The sequence below is a fragment of the Pezoporus flaviventris genome, unplaced genomic scaffold (genome assembly GCF_033815535.1).
Source record: "Pezoporus flaviventris isolate CSIRO_AGI_PZ_B2104156 unplaced genomic scaffold, CSIRO_AGI_Pfla_v1 ptg000020l, whole genome shotgun sequence".
NCBI lineage: Eukaryota > Metazoa > Chordata > Aves > Psittaciformes > Psittacidae > Pezoporus > Pezoporus flaviventris.
Window position 1 is genome coordinate 1,533,452 of NW_026892568.1, and position 7,081 is coordinate 1,540,532.

Below are 7,081 nucleotides of genomic sequence, written 5' to 3' on the forward strand. Positions count from 1 at the left end.
CTGCAAGCTACTATAAGTTTCTGAACATTCTAAAGCAGCTGTCAGCACTCCCCACACACATTTCTGTTGGGGTTTTGTTGCTCTTTATCTTTTTGCCAGCTGTCTGCTATTGTCACATCTCACTCCTCCTTGTTTGGACAAGTCCCAAGTGCTGCGGTGGGATAGGTCCCATCTGGAACAAAGATCAGCCCCATACGTAAAACCTGTTCTGCGACATTCTCTTTATTAAGAAAACAAGGATACTGTTGTACAGCTTGCTCCTGATGCAATCCTTTCCTGAGCTCTGGAGCCAGAGTTCAGGCGGAAAGGCAGGGAACATAACAGGCTTTTGGAAGGAGCCTTGTGATGCCAACCCAAAGTCCTCCTTGTTAACCACATACAGCTCCCTCTCTGTGTGTCAGCACCAATTTGTCTCTGAAAGTTAAATCATGCTTCTCATGTATTTGTGTCCATATTCATGTGTTAATTCTTTCACTGTTAAAGACGTAAGAGGAATTAAAACCAAAGCCCTGCTCCGTTTGGTGTGGTCTGAATTACAGTCAGGCCCTGGGCTTCACTGCTTTAATGAAATAATAAAACATTCCCCAGTGAATAACCCACGTTACCGTCAGCACGATTCCCACAACTTTCATTTCAAACCATTTCATGCATTAAAGAGTTTCTCATGAAGCAGCCCTTTGCCTGAGGCTGTGGCTGGAGCAGGGCTGCCAGTGGAATGAATCCACCGACGCACAGGCTGGGAGACACAGCCAGCACGACCCTAAGGAGAGGGGGGCAAGGTGCAGAGCCCTGCTGGCTGCTTCTGCTGGCTTTTAGTGAGAACTCCATGGAACCCTTCTTGTAACTCCATTTTATCCCCTATGCTGTATTGTATTCATTTTAAAGACTAATTTAGTAGTCAGTCCTGGTTCAAACCCCATTGCAAGCACTGGATTAGCATGGCAGTGATTTCAGTGGTGGTAACCATCACGTGTCCATAGCAGTGGCACATCCAGCTTTTGAGACTGGTAAACACTGGTGGAGTCTGAGCATGACTGAGACAAGGTGACTCCCCAGGCAGGGGCTGTGAATCACCGTGTGTCACAGCACAGTGCTGCAGGTAGGACTTCTTGGCTTTAACAGCCTGATTGCTCTCGGTTTTAAACCAAGAAACACTGCCTGAAGGATGATCTTTGCAGGCAGATTCAGGGTGGAAGTGTCCAGAGGTATTTAGGTCCCTGCAAGTTGACTTAGCTACCAAACTCCCGTGGAGAACCTGGACCAGGATGTCCACTCATGGCTGTAAAGCACTCTGTTAGGCTGATGTATTTAGCCACTTCTGCTTCAGCCTCATACAAAGAATTCAAAAGCACTATTTTCATGATTAAAACCAGCAGCCCTCTTCGAGATCATCACGATCCCTCCATCAGCAGGGTGACAATGCCACCTCATCATTCCCTGGCATTTGGCTCATCACCATTTTGCATTAAGTCATGTAGGCTACATACTCCTGGTCTCATAAAAGACCCATAAATTTGTCTGTAAAAAGCATCTGAAATATCCCAAGTGGGAAGATAATTTGTTTGCTTTTTAACAAAGCTTCCCAGAAGTTCTGACAAAGACTGAATTTATTACTCTAATTTTTATGGTGCTATTTATCAACACGGTGATCAACAGTAATAGAAGCTAAGAATGGTTGCTGGGAAGAAATCAAGGCTTCCTATTCTGCTCCCCACCATGTGATTGTACAAACCCCACAGAGATACTGACTTGGTTTTATTCTGCAAGTATAAAGCACTGCAGCATCCACCAAGGAAGTAAACTAGATCCAAGGTGGTTGGGTAGGAAGGCTGGGCATGGAGCAGTGAGCGTGGCACAAGGAGCAGTGGTAAAGGAGTGCAAAGAGCAGCTTGAAGATAAAGAGGCTGAAGAATTGCTGGATCCATTTGAAAAAGGTTATAGATCACCAAGCCAGAAAAATACTTCCAACAGCAATCTTAGGAAGAACAGTGATTGGGGAGCTCAGGGTTAAATGAAATTCTATGAGCCATGATGAGAAATGAAGGCACAGAAGTTGGCTATCCCTGCTATGTGCAGAGAACAAAACCAGCTTCTTGATGGGTACTCCAGTGGCAGGAAAATTAACAGTGCCCTTGGGTATCTGGAATGCTGCACAGGAGTTACCGTGGTGGGGTTTCTGCTGAGGACCATCATGTTCTGCCCGTGAGGTACCACCGTCAGACATGGCTGAAAGCAAATGAATCGAGCAAGTGTCAGATTGAAGGAGCCAATGTTTGACCCACACACAGTTCTATATGTTAAATCACACAAATTCATCACCCTTGATGTACAAGCAGAGTCCAAAGAGGCACAGCCCAACACATGGCTGCTGCATGCGCACCATCTTGAGGTAGGGTAAATGGGGAATGAGGAAGCTATAATGGTACAGAAAGGTTTCTTCTACCAAACAGAAGCTGCCGTTAGCCCCAACAGCCCTAAAATCCGCATTGACCAGCAATCAGAAAGTCAATGGAGCTAAAACCTGTGAGCTTCCTGCGGGCCATGACAATGCCAGAGGCAGAATTCATGCTGTGGCCTTTGGGCATGTCTTCTTGTATTTTGTTTAACTAACAGAGCAAATAACCAACTCTTGCTGCTGCACCCATGTCTCATTGAGACTGTCCAGTGTGATTCATAGGAAGATCCACAGATTAGGAGCCAAAAGACAGCAAACCATACTGCTGTTGAACAATAGGCTACTTGAGGCCAGACTCTGGAGTTGGCTGTAGAAACTTGACAGCTTTCAATATACCTGCATGCAAGGAGAAACAAAGCCAGGTAGTGTCAGCCTCTGGGTGTGTTACAGCAGAAATAAACCTGTTATCAACATCCGTAATTCTGTGATAAAGGAACAGAGCAAGGAATTGATACGATCAATAACTACAGCTTGAAAGACAGTACTTGAGATTCCTGCTCTAACTGTGCCATGGGTGAGAAACCACTGTGTACCCTGAAAGGTGGTGGCAGGAAGCTGCCTTTGGTCTTGCTGCACATCAGCTGGGCAGACAGCGTGTGAAACGGTTCCCATGCACAGAACAAGTCTGCTGTGAGCAAAGCAAAACTGATCTCAGATCATTTCCATATGTTACTTTGAAGAAGAACACGACTGGTAAGACTCAAACAGAGTAACCAAGAGCCAAGAAAAAAAATGTCCTGAAGCACCCAGATCTTAAAGATAGGCCAGCCAGGGAATCCATTTACATCTGCGAGACGTGCCTGCTGCAACACAGCCCTGCATACACACAGCATGATTCCCAGCTGGAAGGCTCCCAACACCCAAGGGGCAACGTTGGGAACATTCTACCTCCTGAGTAAGTGTTGAGCAGCTCGGCAGCATAAGAGAGGCAGTGCAGTCATTACCTGAGGTATGTCACACATTGAAAAAGCCAGGATACCCTGATTAAATGCTAACACAGATAACGCTGTTCTGTTGCCATCCAAGCGTGTTTCACTTGAACTCAGTGTTCCCTCTTCTGACTTAAAGCAGATGAGTCTAGATCAGCAATTACCCTGCACCTCAACAGCAAGGCGAGAAGTTTCTAAGCACCCTCCTGACAGTATTGGAAACTGCTTGCTTAGGTGCCTATGTACAAGCATAAAGGACTTCCAGGACTCTCCTTCTCAGCTCTGAGTGAGGACAGGGATGAGCACAGTGGGATAACAGATGCAGGCTGGGGTGCTAAGTTGCCTCACGAGAGATGAGAGATATAAAACAGCATCCAAAGGATGGCAAAAAAGACCCTTGGAGAGGGAAGGAGATGGGAGAGCAGCAGGTCTTTACCTCCTGCAGTTTGGATGTGAACTGCCTTTGTTTTGCATCCTTAACTTACACAACCTCTGGGCAGCTCCAGCAGTTCATGAACTGCCCGACCATCTGCAAATGTGATTCTTGACTTTAAGATCTCTCTGACGCAAACTGAATTAAAGAGCAATGAGACAGTGTGCAGCTACTGTTGACTTCTGTTCCGGGAATGCATGTGAAATACTACCAGTGTTTGTTTTGTAATGGAATGTAAATACCCCCATTGAAAAGAATCCTCAGTTGCCCTGCTTTTAACATAGAGGCAGTCTGGGGAGAGCTCCCTCTCAGAGCATCATCTGTGACACAGTTCTCTTGCGAGATGCACACATAAAAGCATTTTAAACAGTCATTTGCTTATGTAGTGGTCTCTGAAAGCAGGTGGCAAAGTAAACACATCACACAGGCGGTCAGATCCACTATTCTTGGTCTGGACTGACATCCAGACAATGCCTGGACTAACATCTAACAAGCTGGCTGCAGAATCAAGCGATTTCTGATGCAAGTTTCTGCCTCTCTCCCCCCAAGATAATAGAACATTTTCCCAGATAGAAGGAACCCGCTCGAAAAACAATAGGTCTTTGAAATGTCAGCTTGCTTGGCATGTGCTGTGTGCCCACAAGAATATGATATAGCTTTAATTCTCCAGCTGTAACCATTAAATGAGAAGTAACAAGATGATGAGGGGATGTAGGTCTAGTTTCCTGCTCTGCTACTCATTTCCAGCCTCTCTGTGGAAGTCATTTTGCCCTGTTCCATTTTTGCTTCCCAGAGTAGAATGGGGATAAAAGCACTGCCTGGGCTGAGGATGAATCCAGGCTCATGAGATGTTTGTGTGCTCCAGTAATGGGCATCACTGGTTGAATTACTTGAATTAGCTTTAAGTTTATTAAGTTACATGAGAACTGGTTCAGGATGGGTTGCAAAACAAGTCATGAAGCTGCATCCACGTGAACTTGGAGGCTCTGGCGAGCAGCAGCTGCAGTTACCTTGGTTGTGTGTATACCACAGTCCCATGGGCAGCACAGATACCTCCCTGCATTCTCTGTCTCAACAAGAGCCAAGTTGTTTCTGCTGTGAATGTATTTATTATACCAGTGTTTTGTGCCGTTTCTCCTCAAAGCCCCTCCTTGTCTAGCACAGAAGAGGAGAAGTCACCCAGGTCATGAGACTGACTTACGTGCTCAGACCTTGTGCAGGGAGCCTGTGTTCCCAACGTCATCCCTCCACAGCCTCTCAAAGCAGAGCTGCTCCTCTGGTCTGCTCACACCAGGCTGTGCAGGAACCCAATGTTCCTCCGTCTGTTGGGACCTCGCTGTGCTCAGCCTGCCTCTGCTGTGTTGGCTGTTCTGATCTCTCATGTCTGCACACTCTTTGATCTCTACATAATTACAGAGGAATTGCAATTAGTGCTGTATCCAAGAGTTAAAGGGAAGGCAAAAGGTTTTCCCTTTCCAGTTTTAACCCCTTCACTCTTTGTGATACAGGTCTTATGGTTCTCAAAGAGACTCTAAGAGACCCATATGCACCCCAAAGAGCTCAGCCACCCTCCGCCTGCACCACTCCTGTGAGCATCATGTCAACGCTATTCATCAAAGCTTCCAATGAGATAATCCATTGCCAGGGTAAGTGTGATGTCCTAATGCTAGTTAGGGAAACGGGATATTTGCCAGAGCAAGGATAAGATAAGGAGCATTAGGTTGTAAGCTCTCCCCTGACCTTGGCAAGCACTTCTGAAAGGGCTGCTCATTGAATGGCAGGATCCAGCTGAGGGCCAGCACCTAAAACTGAAAAGGAAAAGCTACTAGAAGCAGAGCTCTCAAACACTGGTGATGTTCAGACTGGCTGTGGAGTCAGGCTCTTGCCCTTCCATCACCCTGACTGATGTACGAGCCAGCAGAAGGTCCTTAAGGCCTTAATGCATCTCTCCTGATTTCTGTGCCTTAAGCAGAGTGCGGTGATACTTCTTGTATGCATGTGGCAAGCACACTCCCATGGTGTACCCCTTCCCCTCCCCACACCAGGTTAGTACCTGTCCAGACAATGCAGCAGGACAAGCCAGCCTGCTGGTGACCAGCACTAATATGTTCTGCCCATTGGTTTTTCTTTCCACATTTATATATTTGATACAGGAATCATGATATCAAAAAAATGTTTAAATCCCATATTCCTTTCTATAGTGTTCTATTGGCAGAACTATTCAGCTCCCCGAGGTCAGTGCTTTCCCCTACATCAGCACTGAACCCAAGTGGAAGTACACTGGATAATCCAAGGAGCAAGCAAAGACTGCTGTCTCCATGTAACAAGCACTGGCTAGAAACATCACTGTGTTCAATCATCAGTGGGTACTAATGCCAGACTGGTAATGAAGCACGTGTGCAGCCGGACTCACAGCACCAGATGGCAGCATTTATTGTCTGGCGCTCCTAGAGTTTTCCTTGCTATGAGAAACATATGCTGTCCCTGTTAGACATTCACCTTCACCTGCTCCCTCCTGCCCATTTTCCCACTGGAAGGCTCAAGTTCCTCAACAAGCTCATAGTTATCATGAGCACCAGTGAAGGATATTTAGCAGATTTATCCCCTGCCAAGACCTTTCTTTCAGTAGCAGATTTCATTGTGTTGGAAGTGACCTTAAAGCTCATCCAGCTCCAACCCCTGCCATGGCCAGGGACACCTTCCACTACAGCAGATTGCTCCAAGCCCCATCCAACCTAGCCTTGAGCACTGCCAGGGATGGGGCAGCCACAGCTTCACAGAGACAAATCCTTTTATCCGAGAGGGAAGAGCTTGGCTGGAATTTAAACACTGAGCCAGGAAAAGCCTAAAAGCCATCAAAAGGTTCCTAACCCTTTTCACATCAAATGACCACATGCAGGATGCTGTGGCTGGGAGAGGCCCTTCTAGACACAGTGGCTGGTTCTTCAGCTTCTTCACCTCTGTTTCTTCTTTAAGGCTTGAATCCATACACCCAGGGTGCAAAACCCAAACCAACATCTGTCACATGAAGTGTGCTACATTGAAAACCATTCCTGATGGGATGGCCACACTCCGGCTGGTTTCAGAGCTAATGACTGAGCTGAGGCTGTTGCTGTTGATGGTTACTGCAGTCACAGGATTGTCAGGAAAGGGAAGCCAACTTCTGATACGTTCTTCCCAGCAAATGCAAGTATCAGAGCAAGAAGGGTCCTTCTGGTGCCGGCAGGGCTCTCTGCCGTCTCTGCCAGGACATATTCCCTAGGT

The 7,081-nt window shown here is 46.7% G+C and overlaps 1 long non-coding RNA gene across 1 annotated transcript; it reads right to left on the reverse strand.

Moving 5' to 3' along the window:
* Positions 1-3,677: 3,677 nt before the first annotated feature.
* On the reverse strand, positions 3,678-7,035 carry LOC133270251 (uncharacterized). Its single transcript, XR_009743707.1, has 3 exons — positions 6,689-7,035; positions 5,558-5,625; positions 3,678-5,219 (listed from the first exon to the last, which is right to left on the reverse strand). It is a non-coding gene; the product is annotated as an uncharacterized LOC133270251 (long non-coding RNA).
* Positions 7,036-7,081: the final 46 nt, after the last annotated feature.